The sequence below is a fragment of the Gallus gallus genome, chromosome 3, assembly GCF_016699485.2.
Source record: "Gallus gallus isolate bGalGal1 chromosome 3, bGalGal1.mat.broiler.GRCg7b, whole genome shotgun sequence".
NCBI lineage: Eukaryota > Metazoa > Chordata > Aves > Galliformes > Phasianidae > Gallus > Gallus gallus.
Window position 1 is genome coordinate 17845418 of NC_052534.1, and position 18917 is coordinate 17864334.

The following is an 18917-nucleotide window of genomic DNA, read 5'->3' on the forward strand; positions in this document are numbered from 1 at the left end:
GAAGGTTGTGTGTTATCAGCCTGGACAGGAGGAGAGGTGGGTACACAGTGTATGTACCTATAGTGCATCTGGGTAGTTTGCCTTTCCCTCCTGGCTGTTTGTGAAGCTGTCTGGCAGCCCAGGATGAAGTAAGTGATTTGACAGATTTCATTCTCATCTGGATCCGAGATGCCACAGGAAACCCTGAAGTCCAGCTTAGGTGCCATAACAGAGTCACAGAACAGTTTGGGTTGGGAAGGACCTTTAAAGATTGTCTAGTCAGACCCCCTTGCCATCTCCACCTGGACACTGAGCCATCGACCACAACTAATGAAGGGTGACTTTCCAGATAGTTCCTTACCCACCATGTTGAATTGTGGTTCATATTTATGCAGAACTCTTGTAGAAGTATACAGCCTCGTACTGTTATAGCTTGTTCTTTGCATACACGAACAGAGAGGTTATGAATATGAATTACACGGATGTCTAGAGGCAGCATTACTATTTGGTTGTTTTTTTTTTCTATTTTCGTTTTAAATTGTGCAGATAAGTCCCCACAAGAAATTACACCTATGTGTGGCTAGTGTAAACAAAACAGAGGGTCAGTGAGCTGGAACATAAGGTCAGTGGAGTTATCTTAGGGTTATTATTGCCTCTGGTGCATAAGGGAGATTAGGTGATGTTGTAATCTGCAGAGAACTCGTCATTGCATTCTATTGCCATTACTTCATAGCAAAGATTTCTGTGGTTTTTTTTTCTCTCTCTTTTTATTATTATCATCTGCATTTCTCAGCTTACTGCTTGTGATATTTGAATCTCCAAAGGTTCATGACTGTGTAGCATGGCCTGCCTCTCAAACGTGCTGTTAGCAGCTGCTCTTGAGTTCAAGTTTTGCAGCCTGTCATTTCTGAAATGATGTTAATCTGCAAAAGATATGACATCCCCTGTCTCTTCAGCCTGCTCTGTTTATTAAACGCTATTCTTCCCACAGGGAATATATGTAGATGTTACGCGAAAAACTATCTCATGCTGTAGCAAAAGCCATTCTTTTCCTCCGTGATCCAGTTGTAAGGTACTGGTCTTTGCATCTATTCAGATAGGTGTTATGTGCCTGAGAAACACCTCTCCAATTCCATCAGTTTGACAGGTACCTCTTTATTCTGCAGTAGGTGAGTGCAAATGGCCTTGTGAAAATAAATCATGTAGGGAATGAAGCAAGTTTTGTATGAAGAGCTGTGCATCTTGTGCAACTGGGGTAAATCCAGTCCACACACTTGGGAGAGTTATAACTCAGACAGTGTCACTGTCAGGATCTGTCACAAGGGTCAGTGCTATGCTTGGGTGTCCCTCCAACCCACCAGGTCAAAGTAACTGGAAAACTCTCCGAGACCAAAGAATACAATGTGACCGAAGGGTGTCCAGGCTCAGCACTGCCCAGTTGATCTCTCTTGGTATTGCCACAGAGGACGACTGAAGAAACAGCAGCTCTTGCAATATTCATTATCAGTGTGTTCAACTCTGAACCTCCAATCTAGAGAGATTTTTGTTAAAATCTTCCAGGCAAGAGCAAATTCTCTTCTCTTGCTGAGGCATGTGGCTGCCACCAGTAACAGAGTGGCTCAGTGACACCACATGCCTGCCTCTGGACAGCAGCCCGTTCCATCCTGAGCGTCTCTTATTTTACTTGTGATGGAGCATCGGCATCTGCGCTGCTCCCTGTCTGGAATAAATAGATCTTGCCCTGATTAACAAATATCCAGTTAAGCCAGCCAAACATCTAGGGGAAAAATCTATTTTCCTTTCCACTTCCCTTCCTGCATCCCTGCTGCATAGCAGCTTTCCTAAGCTGCGTCCTGTTCTTCCCTTTCCCCACGTGTATGTAACAGCTCTCCCCAGACAGCTGCAAGCTGCTCTCTTCTCATCACATGAATAAAACATTACGGCCTTACGTCAAGATAAAACTTGCTTGGCTCTGCTTTCTGAACCTTCTGCTTGTTTACTTATTTATTTACGGAACGCAACGCTAATATAATTTAAACGCTATACTAAAGACTGACGTTACACAGTTAAAGATGATTTTTTTTTCCACCTTTCTGTCTTCAGAGTACTGCTGGGAAATATTACAGCATGTAGTTTATTATTCATGATAATGCTGATGTAGAAGTTTCCTGACTCATAGTTCAGCGTTTCTCTGATACTGAAGGAATTTCTTGTCTGTAGCCAATGTGATATGCCTTAAAGAAATATTGTTGTAATCTGTTAGATTATACAAATGTGTTATTGTAAACCAGGTATTTTTTAGGTCAATAATTTAATTCACAGTATATATTGAACTGGGTAAGTCTATGCTTTCATGCTTTAAAATGCTGCATACTTTCATGCAGAAGGAGGCTATTTTCTTGAAATAAAGTATGCATTTTTCCTGCTCTGATTTGAGCTAACAAGCTTTTTTGACTATAATCTAATGGGAAGGTAATGGGTAGGATGACTAGATGAACTTCTGTGACCATGTAGTTTTATATCCACAGAAGATCATTTAAGTTCCTGAAGGGAAATATATTCTTTATGTCTCAATTTAAAGCTCTTCATCATAGATGTGACAAATGCTATGCAGTGGGTTTCCCAGAATATGTCTATTCTTGTCAACAAGAGAAAACTAGCTCACAGTTGAGAGCAAGATGGTGAACCTGGTAGATGAGAAAAGTTTTAGGAACAAAATATGGTTAATATAAGGTGGGGTCACCTGTAGCTCCTGAGTGAAGGAATTATATATGCTATTCATGGTTTTGGCTAGGGCATTTTGATTTCTGGATGAAAAATTCACATTTTAATGTAAATGTTTTATCTTTCTCTCCAAACGTTATCACCAGCTCCATCTGATTTCTCTTTGTATGTGTCTTAAGTCATTACAGACTGCAGAGATTGGGCTCCTGATCTCCATGAAAACATCCTGTTGACTACAAAGATACTAGCATTTCATACTATCATCTCTCTGTATTCTATACCAAATAATGACATGCTTTGGTCATCTGTTGCCTGTGATTTGCTTTTCCCTGGATCTTATTCTTTGCTATTCTCTCCCATCTGATGAGGACTGAAAGAAGGTTTATAATTTTAGTGGGACAATATATCCTGTGTCTTTTCAGGGACTTTCAGGTCCAGCTTTGACCCAGATAGCATAAGGTTTAGATAGGAGATCCAGTTTTAAATGACCTTCATTTGTTGAAGGTCCCAGTTACCCATCTTCCAATGTGCAGGGAGGACATATGCTACAGAGACATTTATAGGACTGAAGAAAATGTGACAGTGCTGTCCAAGTTTGGGTCTAGCCAGTTATGGTAAACCTAGTCTTCCAAAGTGTGCTTAGAGGTGTATGTATCTACATGTGGGTAGACATATGGCAAAAGGCAAGTTTTGGCCCTACATGTGTAAAGATCATTTACCAAAAAGATTATGTTACTTCTTTTGAAACACACACTTGATCCAACATGTGGGAATGAAGCAGATCAGGCCGTGGCCAGGCTGAGCAAAGTCTTGCTTTGCTTCTGAAGTTTTTAGGACATCTTAGCTCTGTAGGAAGATGGCCAGATTCCTGTAAGAAATTGACAGCAGAGATAACCAAAGCACTGCCCTTTTTGTTGGGTACAAGCCTTTCTCTTTATTTATGTATTGAGTTGTATTTTTTATTAATGCATTTGCACTGGCAGTGGTTTTTTTGGGTTTTTGTTTGTTTGTTTGTTTGTTTGTTTTTTGGTAGGCTGTAGAAGTGTTGAAACTGAGGTCCAGCAAACAAGAAAAGTGCCATGTTTTATGGGACCAGGTCCCATCTGATGAGAAGAATGAAATAAATGAGCATGTGCTAAGCTTTATTGCTACTCAATACATTATCATTTTGGTTGTGTCAGTGTTTCCATTAGAAATACCTCATCTCAGGGGAATCCAACTGCACATTTTATTTTGGGCTGGAAAATTCCACTTAGAGAATGCTATTAATTATTTAAAACTGCACATTTGCTTTTTAGGTCAACATTTTCAAAGTAGTGATTTGCAGTACTCATCCTGAGACAGTTTGGAGAGGCCTGATTTTCAGGTGGTCACTGGAGATTGTCAACTAATCAGAAAAATAATAATCTTCCCTCTCTGCCCATCCCATTTCCAGATGTACCTGCTCTAGTTAACTTTCTGAAATATTCATCTCTGTTCCACTTTTTCTTTCAGCCTTATCTTCCGATGATGACTAGAAGTTCAAGATAGGTGGTTTGATTTATTTCTCATGAAGAAATAAAAGCCCCAAGAACAGGCACTCTCAAGCCACATGCAGACTGATCAAGGCTTGTTTTCTTCTTCCCATGTTTTGTGCATATCCTTACGCTTTCTCACAAATGGGTGACTGCCCTGAGACAGCATTGCCAATGCTGAGGCTTTGTACTTCCTCATCCATTTATATGTTCCAGACCAGAAGGGCAAGCTGAAGCCCAGAGAAGTTAGGTGAATTGCATAAGCACTTGTTTCTGGCAGCACAGCAGGTAGCTGTGCAGTTGGCAGGCAGTGCTGAACACCAGTGCCTGGTAAAACCATTATAGCTGGTTAGATTATCATGTGATATGTAACAGGAGAACCATTTCTTTGGCTGTTGGTGAGCAGGAAACCCCCTGGCAGACAGTGGCAATGTGGGATAAACTACAAAGAAGCTAATGTAACTCATTTTATGACATGTGCTACATATTTTTCCCTAGCAGTGAAGAGAGGCCATAACCTCCAACCATCAGAAAACAGCATACGCAGTGACTCTTTGTGTGCATCAGAAGCAGACTAGCAGATGGCAATTTCTGTCCTTAATCTATGAAGCACATTGAAAATTCAAAAGCAGTGCCTTTACAAAGACAATATTGTGCCTGGTGAAGAGTCTATCTCTTTGCCCAAATTAAATAGCATTTGTTTAATTGATGGTACTAGAAGAAGTGGCTGCCAGTGTTATTCTGAGCAGGCCGATGCACACACTGGGATGAAAAAAAAGTTCTTCTTTAGGGTATTTGTAAAAGCATTTGCATCTTGATGGATTCCTCTATGGCATCTTATTCTGCAGTGAGCTTTGAGACCAGAGTCATAGCACGCTTGTTTGTGTGTTCTGTACCATGAACTTGATGCCAGAGCACTGGCAGACAGATGTCCTCCCCACCACTGTTTTTTTTAATGGCTTTACCAGGCTATTATAAAACTAGTAGTGAGATTTTGTCAATTCTGATAATAAGAATAACACGTGTTTTCACAGTATGCTTTTCTTGTCTCTGATGCATATTCTGGAAATTTATCTATCACAGTATCCTTTGAGAATTATCATCAAGGAGCATTATTGAGGCTACTGAAAGTAAAAGATGATGGGTAATGTATGATGTTTTCCTTGTGCAGTAGCTGAGTTAGGTGCTATTGTTTCCTTATCTAGAGGTTTCCTGTATTTTTCTAACAGAGCAGAAGTTTCATGGGCAATACAGAGTTTTGTCTTAAGCAGCACATCAATGAAGTACAATATGTCTTTGGGATGGTATGAGAGAAGAGGTTTAAAGTTTGTTCCAAACAAAGAGGAAAGAAAACTGTAAGGATAGTCCATTCTGTGCCAGAGACAGGTTGAAGCCCCGAGAAGTCCTGAGATGAAGACCATCCCTTGTTTCTCTCCTTACTACCAACATGTCTCAGCCACAAAAATGGTGAAGAGCGCAGTGTGAAATGCTGTTGATTTTATGTTGTTAGTGAATAAGCTACAAGTGTAGATAGAATTTATTGTCTCAAACAAAAAAATCCCCTTGGAGTACAGTCACGAAGCTAACAATATAAACTCTTCATGGGCCTTATGAGCTGATCTCACTTAAATTTGAAACGGCATTTCTTGTCTTGACTTGCAGTCCGTACAGTGCACTCCTTTAGTTATTCCTGGATATAATAGTCTATATTTAGAAGCTAACTCTCTGATTTTCCTCTGAAATAGGAACTGGCTTTGGATTTAGAACGGTGATTTCTGACATTTTGCTTCAAGATCATTCCAGTATCAGTTTTTCCAGATCTATTTCGATGCACTTAGAGTTGGAGAGAATTTTCATCTTTATTGCCAGAGGTTTAGCTAATCAATGCAGATTTCAAATTGCTTTACTCATGAAAATGTTCATCAGGACTTGATGGCTTGAACTTTCCATGTTTTCTTTTTGGTGAGTTGCATGTTTGTTTTCCTCAGCAAAGCAATGGAAATGGTTGGCTACTTAATGATTTCAGTTCTGATGGCATTTTGGGATGTTCCATAAGATGATGGTAGTATAGTGTATTTTTATGCTATTCAGAGGAGAAGTTGTCCAAGTGGTGACAGTTCCAGAGTTTGCAACAAGAATTGTTAATGTATGTGCTTTATTGCTTAGATGAATACAATGTTTAAGAACAAAACTCAGTCCTTATGGTTTGAGGGTACTTCTATTTAAATGGTGCTATTTGTACTGCATCCTACTAGAACCCAGTAGGAACAGTGGCATGTACCAGAAAGCAAAGGGTGGAAGCGGCACCGAGAGGCTCCTGTGGAGAAATGTGGTTTCAGAATTGAAGAGCTCTTCATGGGGTCAGCCAACATGAAATATTGTGATAGAATAGTGGAAGGGCTTGAGATTTCAGCATGCTGTGGTGATGGTCATAAGGAGAGCAAAATAGCAAAGTCTCTCCTGAGAGCAACATGGACACAGTACTGCAAGAAAGCCAAAATCAGCCGCATATATACATTACAAATGCTGATGTGTAAACAAAACTAATCCAGAAGGCAAGTGGGACTGATGGGGTCCTGACCTTATCATTCATGAATGAAAACAGCACAAAGGAACAACACAGAGACCTGCATCTCCTGCAAAGAACAGAAAAGTCTTAGGAAAGCCTTCTTTAATGAAGGGAAAGATGCGCATTATTTTGACATGATCTTTCCATGTGTTTTTGGTAGATATAATCTGAATATCAAAAGAGGGGCGCAAGGAGACGGGAGATTAGAAAAATGGGCTGGGAATTAAATCTGCTTCTGCCACTGACTTTTTACATGGCCACAAACGAATCTCTTCAGGTGTAATTCCCATAGAAATAAACAGGAGAATCTAGTACCTCGTTTGACAGAACGGCCGTGAAAATAATGCTCTCCATCCACACTGTCTATTCAGTTTATTCATACCTCGGGGCAGACAGGGACCATCTTGTACAACACGTTTGTCAAGGGTACTCTTAGGTGTTTTTATGGCCTCCTGGATGTGGTCTGGAGGCTGAAGAATAGGCTGCAATAAAAACAGACCTTTATTAATAATAAAAAGGGGCTCTGCTGCAACCAAAAGACTTCATTAAAGATTAAGCTAGTATCAGTGGAAGGGGGGATCTGTGTTATATATGTATTGTTCATTTAGACCCCCTCCCCTGAAATACATGCTATTTATTCATAACTTCTTTTTCCAGAAGATTTGTTAGATTTTGTTTTGCTGGCTGGTGATAAAATCTCAAGGTCACAGAATAGGCACTTTTAGTGTTGCTCTTACAACTGGCATTGTAAAATTTTATTTCTCAGTGAGGTGCTGCTAGTGGAGAGGCTGATAAATTTTAATTTCTATTTCATATCGGTACATTGGCTGTAACTGTCTAATTGCACCTGCACAACTCTGTTGACAAGCTTGCTAATGGATTAGAGGCAACTGATGTCATGATAGCTACAGAATGGCATTACGAGTAGAATGTATCTTGTCCAATCCACTGGGAGCACAGGGCAGTTGCCAAAAATTGCAAACAAATCCAAACAGCTGTCTGATCATACTTCACTCACATTTTTCAGCTTTCCAAACCAAAAGGACCCACCCCTGGCTTGATTCTTTGGTGTGATTGAGCTGGTGGTTCAGAGGGGCCTGGGGAGGTGTTTAAAGGTAGGACAGGTAAACCCAGGGAATTCAGACATGGAGAGCGAGAGGAAGTAATAGTCAAAAGAGAGGAGTGTGGCTGGTGGTGGGAAGGTGGGCAGCTCCAGGGAGGTGAAAATGAGCTGCTGGTTCTGGGCTTTAAGACAATGAGTGAATGACTGCCAGGAGCTGTTTCAGCACAGTGTGAGGGGTGTAGATAAAACATCAGTATTTGGGATACACTGTACTAGTGACAAATACGTCATTTCCCAACAAACTTGAATTCTCTTAGGTTTAGCCCATCCATTTTTAATGGTGAGGAGGCTACCTGAGGAGAATTATGTAACTGACTTGCATCACTTGACAAATTGCATTGTTTGGGTTTTCTATTAATAAGAGAAAAAAACTCTTACAAAACGTAGGTCTCTTAGATGACTCTGGTGCTTAGATAATCATTTCACTTGCTGTTCTGCAGCACAGCACTGTAAACATAATTAGTCCTTCGCATTTTTTTCGTTTAATTCACTCCTCGCTGCATGCATCTTATCGTGCATAAGGAGGAAGTTGAAACATTAATTAATTTGAGCCATTTCAGAGAGCTAAAGGAACAAATTTAATCGTCTTATCATTTTGAATTCAGAGGCCAAGCACAAAGTGCTGCCTTCATGTGCGAGCATTCTCCAGCAAAACTCTTCACCTCAGATGAACTTGCAGATGTGCCATTTCCTGACTGGCATCTGCCATGTGATACCTACATTCCCTATCTATTGTTGCTGAAGACTTCACCACATATCCCACACCGTGGATAAATCTGCACCTATTTCTCTGGACTCCATTTACACTTCCTTAGCACAAATTAGAATCCAGATGTGGGTACACCGGTTTTAAAAACAAACATCCACCAAATGCCACATGCTATCTTTATTCAATGCTGAGTATCTTCTCTTGGAATGAACAAAAAAATTGCTGCTGTTTCTTACAGGACCTCTTTAATCCTGCCAACGTTACGGACAAAATCCTTTTGCTTCAGTCAGGAAAACACCCTGCTGCAGACATTGGCCTTTGTGCCAGATACTTGATTATCAACAATCAATGAAGCAAGGATGTAATATGATTTTCAAAGGATAACAAGTACAAAACTGACGTCCCGTCATCTGGCATGTTAAGTTACGGAACAGGCTACACCATCAGGAATTAGCAATATTAAAACCTTATAGGGAGGATGGGAGGCTCATAATTGCATCAGTTTCCAGCTTTTAGTGAGTGGAGAAAGTCTTGGCTGCTTGTGTAATATGTGCTTACAAAGTTCCTTACTTTGATCTGAAGGTTAAATCCTTCCCAAAAAGAAACAGAGAAAGATATGTGGACAAGTTTCCTGGAATACTTCACTCTGTTAGAAAGAGATTGACTATTTCCATTGCATTTGATATCTGCTTTCAAACCTGTACCAAATGCTGTAGGACATGATGCCCAAGCTCTTTGATGGGGATAGGAAGTGTCCTCCTGGATGTGGGGTTGTGCCCTGTTCCTGCTGTGCCCTGGAAGTCACGTGGCTCTGGGTACACATGGTGCTTCACTTGGCCTTCAACCTGCTCTAAAAGAAATGAACAAAGGCACTCTTAGTTGGCTTTCAGGGCAACTCCAATTCCCTGGTGTAACCTTTCTTCCTATTTTTATACTGTCAAAAGGAAGGGAAAGGTAAAAGGCTCTGAATGCTTTTCCCATGTTGGTATTAATTCAGTTGTCCACTTCTGTTTTTATCTGTGGCCAGTCTCTCATATCTGTTACATCTAGCTTGACAAGTGTTGACGTTGTTCTCTCATGCTCTTGAGTACCATGGGAATGGATTTATGTAAGTTTCTCTCTCTTGCTGTCTGTCTTTTTTATGGCTTTAGAAATGGGACAGCTTCAAAGTTAAGGTATCCGCAGTAATGCTGGTTTAAGTTGCCATTTTTAAACCATTCTCATGAATAAACTGCAGGTGAGTGTTTTGTAAAGCAAATGGTTTTCAAGTTACCTCACTGGTCAGTTTTAAATAATTTTATTATTGCTGAATTTCATGAGACTTCAGTAAAGCAAAAGCAATGGCGATTGTATTGCTATTGGACTGGCTTTGTCTTGAGCGTGTTTTGTGTCATATTTCTCCACTCCTTTTCAAATCTGGTTATCTAAAACAGAGTCAGTGGGGTAATTTCTGATTCCTTCTGTGCTCAGAGGAATGAAGAGACAAATCTCTTGTGCCTTGTACAAGTGCTCTGTGCACCACTGCCTGTGAGGTTGTTCTTTGGAAATGCCTGAACCCATGATACGTGTTCAGGTGCTCTCTACAGGAATTTACAGGGCTGCTGTGATTTTTCACCTAATCTGATAATTCTCCTTGCTTGTAGCAAAACTGTTCACTGAAAGACTGTGTAGAAAGACTTGCCTCCTGGTTGGAGGAAAAAAAGGAGGGCTTGGGTATAATTATGGACCTGACACTCATCAAATATGAGCTTGGTTCCTGTTCCAGTTGCTCTTTCTCTTAGTGTGCTTGTGGATAAGTGACTGCCTTTGTCCTTGATGCAACCACCATGCCACAGTATTTTGTATATTCTCCAGGTTAGATCTCCTTGTCAAAATGAAATGCAGTATCCTTCTGGGGTGGTTCTAACACAACAAATGAGGCCCAAGTACCACAGGATGACCTCACTTGATTCACACTCTGCACTCTCATTAATGTAATCTAATTCAGCACTTGCATATGCTACCCATTGTTGCTAAAGGTGGATATCTAGAGACCCTTTCTACTTGCATTACTCCTCCTTTGCCTCTGCAATAAGATAAAACGCAATTACTTTAGCAGTCGCTGTACCCTGTAGAAGTCATTAGAAGTCTAAATCATTTATCTCTTTCTTCTCTTTAAAACAGATCTGGAACAGTTTTTCTAAGGGAAAATTACTGTTGTTTTTTCTCAGAGCTAGTGATGCCCAAATCTAAACACCAGATCTGTGAATCCTTAAATGTGCGTTCCAGATTGGTTTGTAATTCAAAGGATGGAACCGATACCTCTGCTGCTAACAGAGGATAGCAGCAAGTGCTTGATCCAGAAGCTGAGTATTGCTTGATTCTAGGAAAGTCTGCATATGGACATAGGGTTGAATTTTGAGCTGAACTCTTCTTTATTTTGTACTGAGCTTACTACCTAATCTGATGATCAATATCTCAAACATGTTCATCATTTGCTTTTTTACAGGCCTTCATCTGGAATTGCTAGTGTGCAGTAAAGAGCATGGCTGTGCATCTGGGAGACTGGTAAGTTTTCCAGTTTTATATTTCAAAACTTGCCTGCCCTTCTCCTCTACTAGCAGAGCTCCTATGTCAGCCATTCAAATGAGGTCGAAAGTCAGGGAGATCTTTGTGGATGTGAATGACCAGTCTGGATTCTCAAACAACTACGCAAGATGTGGAGCACAGTTTAATTTGTTTGTCAAGGACTTATAATTTCACTTCCCTTAATTTTCTGGCATCTCTTTTCCTTCTCAATCAGAACCATATAGTTTTCAACAGCTACCAAGATGATAAGATGCTTGGTCAGAAACACTGAAATAGATAGGGCTTGAGAGACTGACATAGGAGCCATCTAAATGGTCATTAAATGAATTGGCCCAAGTGACCATACACTGCAAGAGGAGCAAGCCCTGCTTCTGACTTACGATCTGAACCATTGGTGTAAATGCTGTGCTCACACTGCAACACATGGCCAGGTGTCTCCACTGGTGGAATCAGCCTGTACTGAAAACCCCAGGCTGCCTGTCAAGGCCTCTGGCTTAATAATGAAAAGTCAAGTAGCAGCACCTGCAGCTGATGTTTTGAAGTCTCATGTTTTTTTTATCAGATAATTGAAGAAGGGCTTGCATTCTAACAGCTTACTGGCAGTGAAAGAAATATAATTTCTGAGAAAAGATAATTTGCTTAATTCATATGAACTTAGTCTTACTTTTTTCTTTAACTGTGTAGCTCTACCTTCCATCACTTACTCTGATACTCTTCTTTAACTGGTAAGAAATGACAAAGAAGCTTCTCGGTGGTTGCTCATTTCAGTGATTACAGTGTACATGCAAACACTTCTGGGTGTGCTGCCCTTAGCCTGGACTGAAAGAGAAACTCCCTATGCAGAAGCGTACTTGATGAACCTGGTGGATCCCTGCTCCTACCATATTGCAGGACAGAGCTAGAAACATATTCAACATCCAGCGTTGAGGAAGAGCTTTCTTCCCTTCCCTATGCTAAGCTTAGCTGCTGACGGTGTTTGGCCCTCTGTACATTTAATCATCAGTTTATGATTATGATGTGTAATTATTATGCTGCAGAAAACAGCAAAATGATGGGCAAGTGCTATAAAAAGTCACCAAATGAAACTATAAAAAAAATCTAACATTAAATTTTCATGGTTTACTTCTGAGATGAAATGACCTTTACAAAACTATTTCCTAACAATGAGCTCTTGATCTGCCTATTGCAATTAGCACTAAAGCCATCTGAGAAGCTTGGAGCATGAATTGTAGCACTTGGTCTTTTTAAAGGGATTGGATTTTCCTTTCTCAAAGTTACAAGGGTAGAAAAAGTTTGCAGCTTTGCTTTTGAAGTGTACTCAGCTTGAAGAATGGCTCCAACTTCTTCACAACTCTTTGCAAAATTTGAGAAATAAATTAAACCGCTGATCCTGATGAAGTTTCAAGCCTCTCATCTACCTGACAGCTGATCACAGAAGCAATGCAGAAACTTTTCACAGTGGCAAGGTATGACTAGTCATAAAAGAGTTTTACAATATATCGTTGAGATCTTAGATTTGTTTTGCAGCCTTGTGAGAGGTTTTGCTTGAAGCACAGTGAGTTCAGTGGGTGATAAACTCCTAGTATTTTAATTGGAGCTGGATGAAACATACTTGCTGTGGGGCTCAGTGCTGCTTCTGCTAAGGTGTAGTTATTGCACAAAACTAAAGCTTCTGTGTATTTAGTATGGGACTAGAAAGTATTCTACAAAATCTTTTTCTCTTCCTTCCACCATTTTTGCTTGATGGGCACAAGAATGTGCTGAGAAAACATGTCAGTACATCGCAGTACAGTCAGTAAGTTTTGCATGTTGAGGTTTATTCAACAGCACGCATTACCTTACCTTGTGAATGTACGTGGAGAGCTAAAGGAGCCTACCATCTCTGGAACCCCACAGGAATATATCATAACCTCTCTCCTGTACCAGTTGAAGGAGGGATTTGGTTACATTCAGTCTGACCCAAGGGCATGTAGATCAGAGAGTAGATTTCTGCTCTGTTTTCACTCGAATGAGAGCATAATCAGCCTCTGTTCCTGTTCCGTGAGCTTTGTGCCCTTCATGCTGAGGCTCATCGCAGCCTCTATTGAAACATCAGGCAACATGGAAGTCGTGGAGGAAATGGTTTAGATACAGGGCAAGAAAGCAGCAATTGGGTGCTTGATACAGACACTCTGTGAAGGCCTGCAAAACACTGTGGATGTTCTGCTTCTTAGAAAAGCATTGCCCATTGGTTCTTGGAGAAAAGTTCCTCTCTCTGTTCTCACAGTGATGAGACTTACTGGTTTGGAGAAATAGAAATGTTCTACATTATGTCTGGCACAGGGCCAATCTTGGTGCCTTGTGATCATAGCTTTGCCTCAGAGGTGAGTGATACCAACCTAGACAAGGGAATTTGAAATTGGCTTGTTAACATGCCAAGGTTTCTTGCTTTGTGTCCCTAACTAGAGAGTTGAAACTAATGGAAAAGACAAGACAAATCAGCCCAAAGGAATGCAGGTCTTGTTTTATACTGCATCCCCAGCATGTTCACACAAGCTGCTGAGTGTGTGGGCAGCGCTGTGCTCACTTCTGCCTGTTTGGAACTGGTGAATATGTTTCTAAGCCAGATGCTTCTTTTTTGAACTTCTGTATTTTTCACTGTGGAAACCACCGATGGTCAGGAAGTTGAAATGGTTGGCTGGACAAAAAACCTATGCTAAGATAAATGCCTGAAAAAAAGCTGGTGAAAGCCACTGGGCAGATCATGTGTTCAAGACTGAAATTTGTAGCTCCTTGTTTCTTGTCAGCGGTTACCTAGGTGTAATGGGACAATATTTGGGGCATTAAGTAAGGCACTTCAAATCTGAAGGTAGCTATCTTACCTTGGCTTGTGGCTAATTATGAAGAAAGACATGAGCAATAGAGTTCATCTGATGCACTCTGAGTAAAGCAGTAGACAAAACACATAGACAACATCCATGAAAATCCTACAAAAACCCAAACCACAATAGCAAAGAACAAATCTATCAACACCTTTTTTGGAGGAAGAAAACAAAATGAGAGTGCCCTTTCAAATTCAACCAGACTTTCACTTAAACAGAAAAACTTTTCCCACATAAAGAACCTTTAGGGATTCAGTTGAAATCCTTTAAGATAAAATATATACCACATCTCACTCTCCTCAAAGAGCATTATTATGTTCATTCCCATTAACTCCCTCCTCAGGGTATTTCCTATGTCTGCAGAACATATTATGGCCATTTACTTCTGAATGTTTTTGCAGGAATGTCACTGAATTTAAGTCAGAAAATGGCTAGAACTGTGAACAACATTTCAAAGACTATAACAAGAGTGTTTCAGTAATAAATAAGTCAGCAGATAAAAATGTTTCACTAATTCCCTGTTAGGCCAATCACAATCAGAGCTTGAAGGTGAAGGTAAGACGATTTATTTGATGTATCCTGATATGACACTATCCAAGTAGACCTCTGCCAACATTTTGACTTTAATTTTGCATTGCAGAATCCTACTGAAAGATGCTTGACCGCTGTTGAGTCATTCATTTATTTCCAATAGCAGCCCTTTCACACTCAGATGTAAAGTTGAAAAACTGGCATTGATGTTCCTCTACCAGTCTTCATGTTCTTTACCCTTGAATATCTGTCCAGCTTCCTCAGTGGGCAAAGGTTTGTTTAATCCTATTCACAGGGAAGCAGTATGGTCATTCTTGTACTAAGAAAATTCTTCATGAGGTTTAGGTAAAACCTCTTCACAGATAGACAGTCTTTTAATTTTTCCACTGTGTGTGCCTACTGGCTCAGATGGCTTTTCTAATCTAGGTAGGAATCCTTTGATTTCCAAGTTCAATTTTCTCACTTTCTCTTGCAAGCTTAAACATATTCTGTATGAGTTTCCTACTGGACAAAGAAATGGCAAGCTCCTGTTTCTTGGGAAAACGAGTTCATCATCATCAGCTCACAAAACGGTTTGCCAGATATTCCAGGCAGGAGGTAAAGTCACTCCTGGGCCTGTGGTGCAGTCCTTGCAGTGTGGAAGATGAGCTTTTGAAAGCATTTCAATTTTTATTCATTAGTGTGTATAAAAATAGGAGATCTGATCCATCCAGAAGCAAACAGACAGCTTATACCATGTCGTCCAGCAAAAGTACGGGAAAGAAGACAGGAGATGTACCAAGGCACAGCAATACCGTGTCAGAACAAAGGGTATCTGCCTCACTGTTGTCTGCCAATGCTTGCTGCTGGCAGCAGCTTGGAGGAGAGGCACATGAAAGAATGAAAAAGTGGAAAGCATTGCAAGTACTTTTTCTCTTCAGTAGATCTCTCTTCCAGGTACTTGCTTGGGCCCAAGTACTTGGAGCCCTTCTAAACCTTTTGCAGCAACATCTTTTGTCGAGTAATTCTGCAGGCTGACTACCTGTTGTGTTAGCTTGCCAGCCATCTCCTCTACCTTCAGGTTGGCTTCTTCTAGCTTCATTTTATGGCCATTGATTTTTGTATCGGAGCAGATAGTACACAATTGATGCCTACCTATCTGATTCTAGCCGCTCTTGATTTGTGGATTACTGTCTCACCTGCACTAAAATGGCCCCCTTTCATAACAACGACTGTATGGAGATAGTTCCTTGTATGCAAGCTATTCTGTAGCCATGGTCATTGTAGTTAGCTTTCTCTGAATGTTTTTGTTCTAACCCAGCTTTTTTTTCAGATTATGGAAAAAGAACCATGCTCTGTACTGAAGATGTGGAAGAGCCGTAGATTTCATACTCAGATAATTAGGTTTTCTTTGTTGTTCATGTCTTTTTGATATACATTATTTTTTCTTCTGTTTTATTTTTGCTATTTTGACTCTTACTGACTTTCCGTTTAAATGGAACTTAAAATCCTAATGCCAAACTGTAATTTCTGACTGATAATTATCAGGTTTGAATCCATAGTTTCCTATGTGAACCTATGATTTTTTTTCCATATGAAACATTGCTTACATTATCATTCATCTGCCATTCTGTTGCCCAGTCCCTCGGTATTCGATGGCTTCTTAGCAATTCTTCCTAATCTACCCTCATTCTTATTGTCTCAAGTAATTTTTTATCAGAAGTAAACTTTCTCACCTTTTGCCAGTTATTTGTGAGCACACTGAATATCAGTATAGATCCCTGGGGAAATTAGCTGATGATCTCTCTCCATTGTGGAAGCTTACCTTTTTGTTTTTTGTCTTTTAATGAGTTGCTTTTCCTTGAAAGGACTTTTCTTTCATTCCATGGCCATGCAACTTCTGCATACATATGATTAAAAGGAGAAAAGTCAAAGTATATCATCACCAGAAGCAAAAATTCTGCAGATCACAAAACTCCAGGCAAAGCCAAGCTGTGCTCAAATGGTAAATGCAGTCACATAGCAGTCATAATTGATGTCCTCCCAAAAGAATCATTTGAATCCAGACAGCTAGGACATGCTTGTCCCAAAATGTGTCACCAGTGCTCCAGACAGGGCATCCACTGTGCCAGGGAAAGAACCACCAGGCATCTGCAAAGAGACATAAATACCTAGGTGTAAAGGAGGCTTATTTATTTTGTTTATTTCATTAAACCATCTCTCTGCTTCCATTCTCTAATGAGCATGGTAAATTCTTGCACCCCTGCTGAAAAACAAAAATAATACTGCCTCTTCTTCTTTTGCCCAGGGGGTGTTTCCCCATTTTGTTCTGTCTCTTCCAGAAGCCAGCTGCCTCTCCCCTAGCTACAACTTCTCTACCTGTTCCAGCAACCACTTCCTTTCATGCTGATCAAGGAGGTTTCTTGATCTGGGCATTTTGGTAATCCAGTTTGCCCCACTCTTTTGCTTTGATGCAGCTTTTGGTGAGTGACACTGTGAAATGCAGTGGGGCTGTGGGGAGCAGCCTGGGGTTAAGGTCTGCCAGGAATTGAGAAAGGAGGAGATTTCTGCACTGATCTTGCTGAAGAAGAAAATGATTCTGAGGTGTAAACCTTTCGAGTAGTTAGGTCTAAACTAAATGTTGCTTGGAGTTTGTTAGTTGCCTGAAGAAAATATGATAATTTGAGCCAGACCTTTTTTTTTTTTTTTTTTTTTTCAAGCCTTATCAGGTGGTGAAATGAGGATATTCTCTCTTTCTGAACTTTCTTTCTGCTGAACTGCTTCCCTTCCTATACTGGCTAATGTTGGGCAGAGCCATACTATATTCTTGCAGGTCTCTCATTCCAGAGTTGACATGGGTAGAGGAGACTGTGGCTGTGCATCCTGATTTTGGCCAGCTTAGCGATATACGTATGTGGTTGAGCTGAGAGTGATCGTTAGTCTGTGTAACTCTTTCCTCATGTAACAGTCATGCTAGTTGTGGACACCAAGCGCTATCCACTCTGATAAAGTCCTGTGGATTTGCAACCAAGAGCAGCATCTTCTAATAGCATGTGTTGGGCAACTATAATTGCAGGTATCAAAATAGCTCCCGAGAGCTGCAATAATGGCCTCATAGCAAAAGTAGTTTAGTTACACCAAGTTCTTCATATCAGGACCACTGTTCTATTCAGCACATCTGCATTCAGATCTCAGGTTTAGGAGCCCTGGAAAGCCAGCTATGAATTTCTTTTATGAAAGCCTTCGTGTTCTCTTAGTCAGCACATATCCCCACTATGTGTTGAGCTATGTTGTGTTGGCATTTCTGCTTAGAGGATCTAGTTGTTAATTAGTATCTGATCTATTCAACCAAACAGTAAATGAGTCAGTATTACTGGATTGGGTTGGTTTTCTATCAGAGCAAGTTGGTGGCTTATAAAAAGGCACAATAATGATGTGGATGTTCAAGAAGTACCTACAATGTCCTCTTGTTATTTGTTTCCACCCCCCCAAACAATGTGGTGGTGCCTGAACATATGGAATCATTAAGGCTGGAAAAGACTTTTGATCATCTAGTCTGACCAATGGGTATTGCTGAGAGCCAAAAGGAAACCTTCTATAGGATCTTTGCCTGGTGCTTGGTTGAGTTTACTGGTTACTGCCGTGTGAAATGTCAGTCCTCACGTCATCTCCTACTCACCTGTGTCACACTGGAAGGACAGAGTCCTGTTTGGTCAGTCCCCACCCTGACCCTACTCTCAGGATAGAAATTTAGCTATTGCACAGTGGTTCTTAAAATCAGTTTCCGTCAAGAAGGAGCTGCAAATTATAGCTGTGTCAGTCCATGGCCTCCTTCAGTTGTTTATTTTGTTGAGGGCAGCACTAAAGACCCCCCAGATGTTGACTCTCTTCAGAGGATGTACTGAGCATGCCAATATGAGGGAGTGATCTCTAACTGAGTGCAAGTTCTTTTACTGACTTGAGGCATATTTTTGCAGGTGCCACGTTTGGGGAAAAAAAAAGGTCGTGAATGAGACCCTAAAACATGCCAAGTATTGCAGAGAAGCATACCAATGAAGTATTTACAGATTAAAAAAAAAATAAATCTGGATTCTGAATTTACAAAACATGATTTCCTCCATCTGCGCTCCGTGCTCATCGTTTTGTTACAAAATCACTTCATTCCTTCATCACTAATAGCTCTCTTTGAATGCTGAATTGGCTCATTAGGCTCTTTTATCCCATGAATGAAATTCTTCCTCTGAGTCAAATAGGCACTCCTTTATTTTTCCTATTGATTTTTAGTTAAATATATCAGACTGCTTCTAAGTAATCAATAAAGCAGCGTGGAAAGACTTCTAATCTTTGAACTGGTGTGGGG

General features: G+C 40.5%; 1 long non-coding RNA gene across 1 annotated transcript in view; it reads left to right on the forward strand.

Moving 5' to 3' along the window:
- Positions 1 to 18705, forward strand: part of LOC121110265 — an 85353-nt gene extending 66648 nt beyond the window's left edge. Inside the window, exons 3-4 of the long non-coding RNA XR_005859004.2 lie at positions 11107 to 11165; positions 11955 to 18705. This is a non-coding gene — a long non-coding RNA (uncharacterized LOC121110265). The remainder of the gene's footprint in view (positions 1 to 11106; positions 11166 to 11954) is intronic.
- The last annotated feature ends 212 nt before the right edge of the window (positions 18706 to 18917 follow it).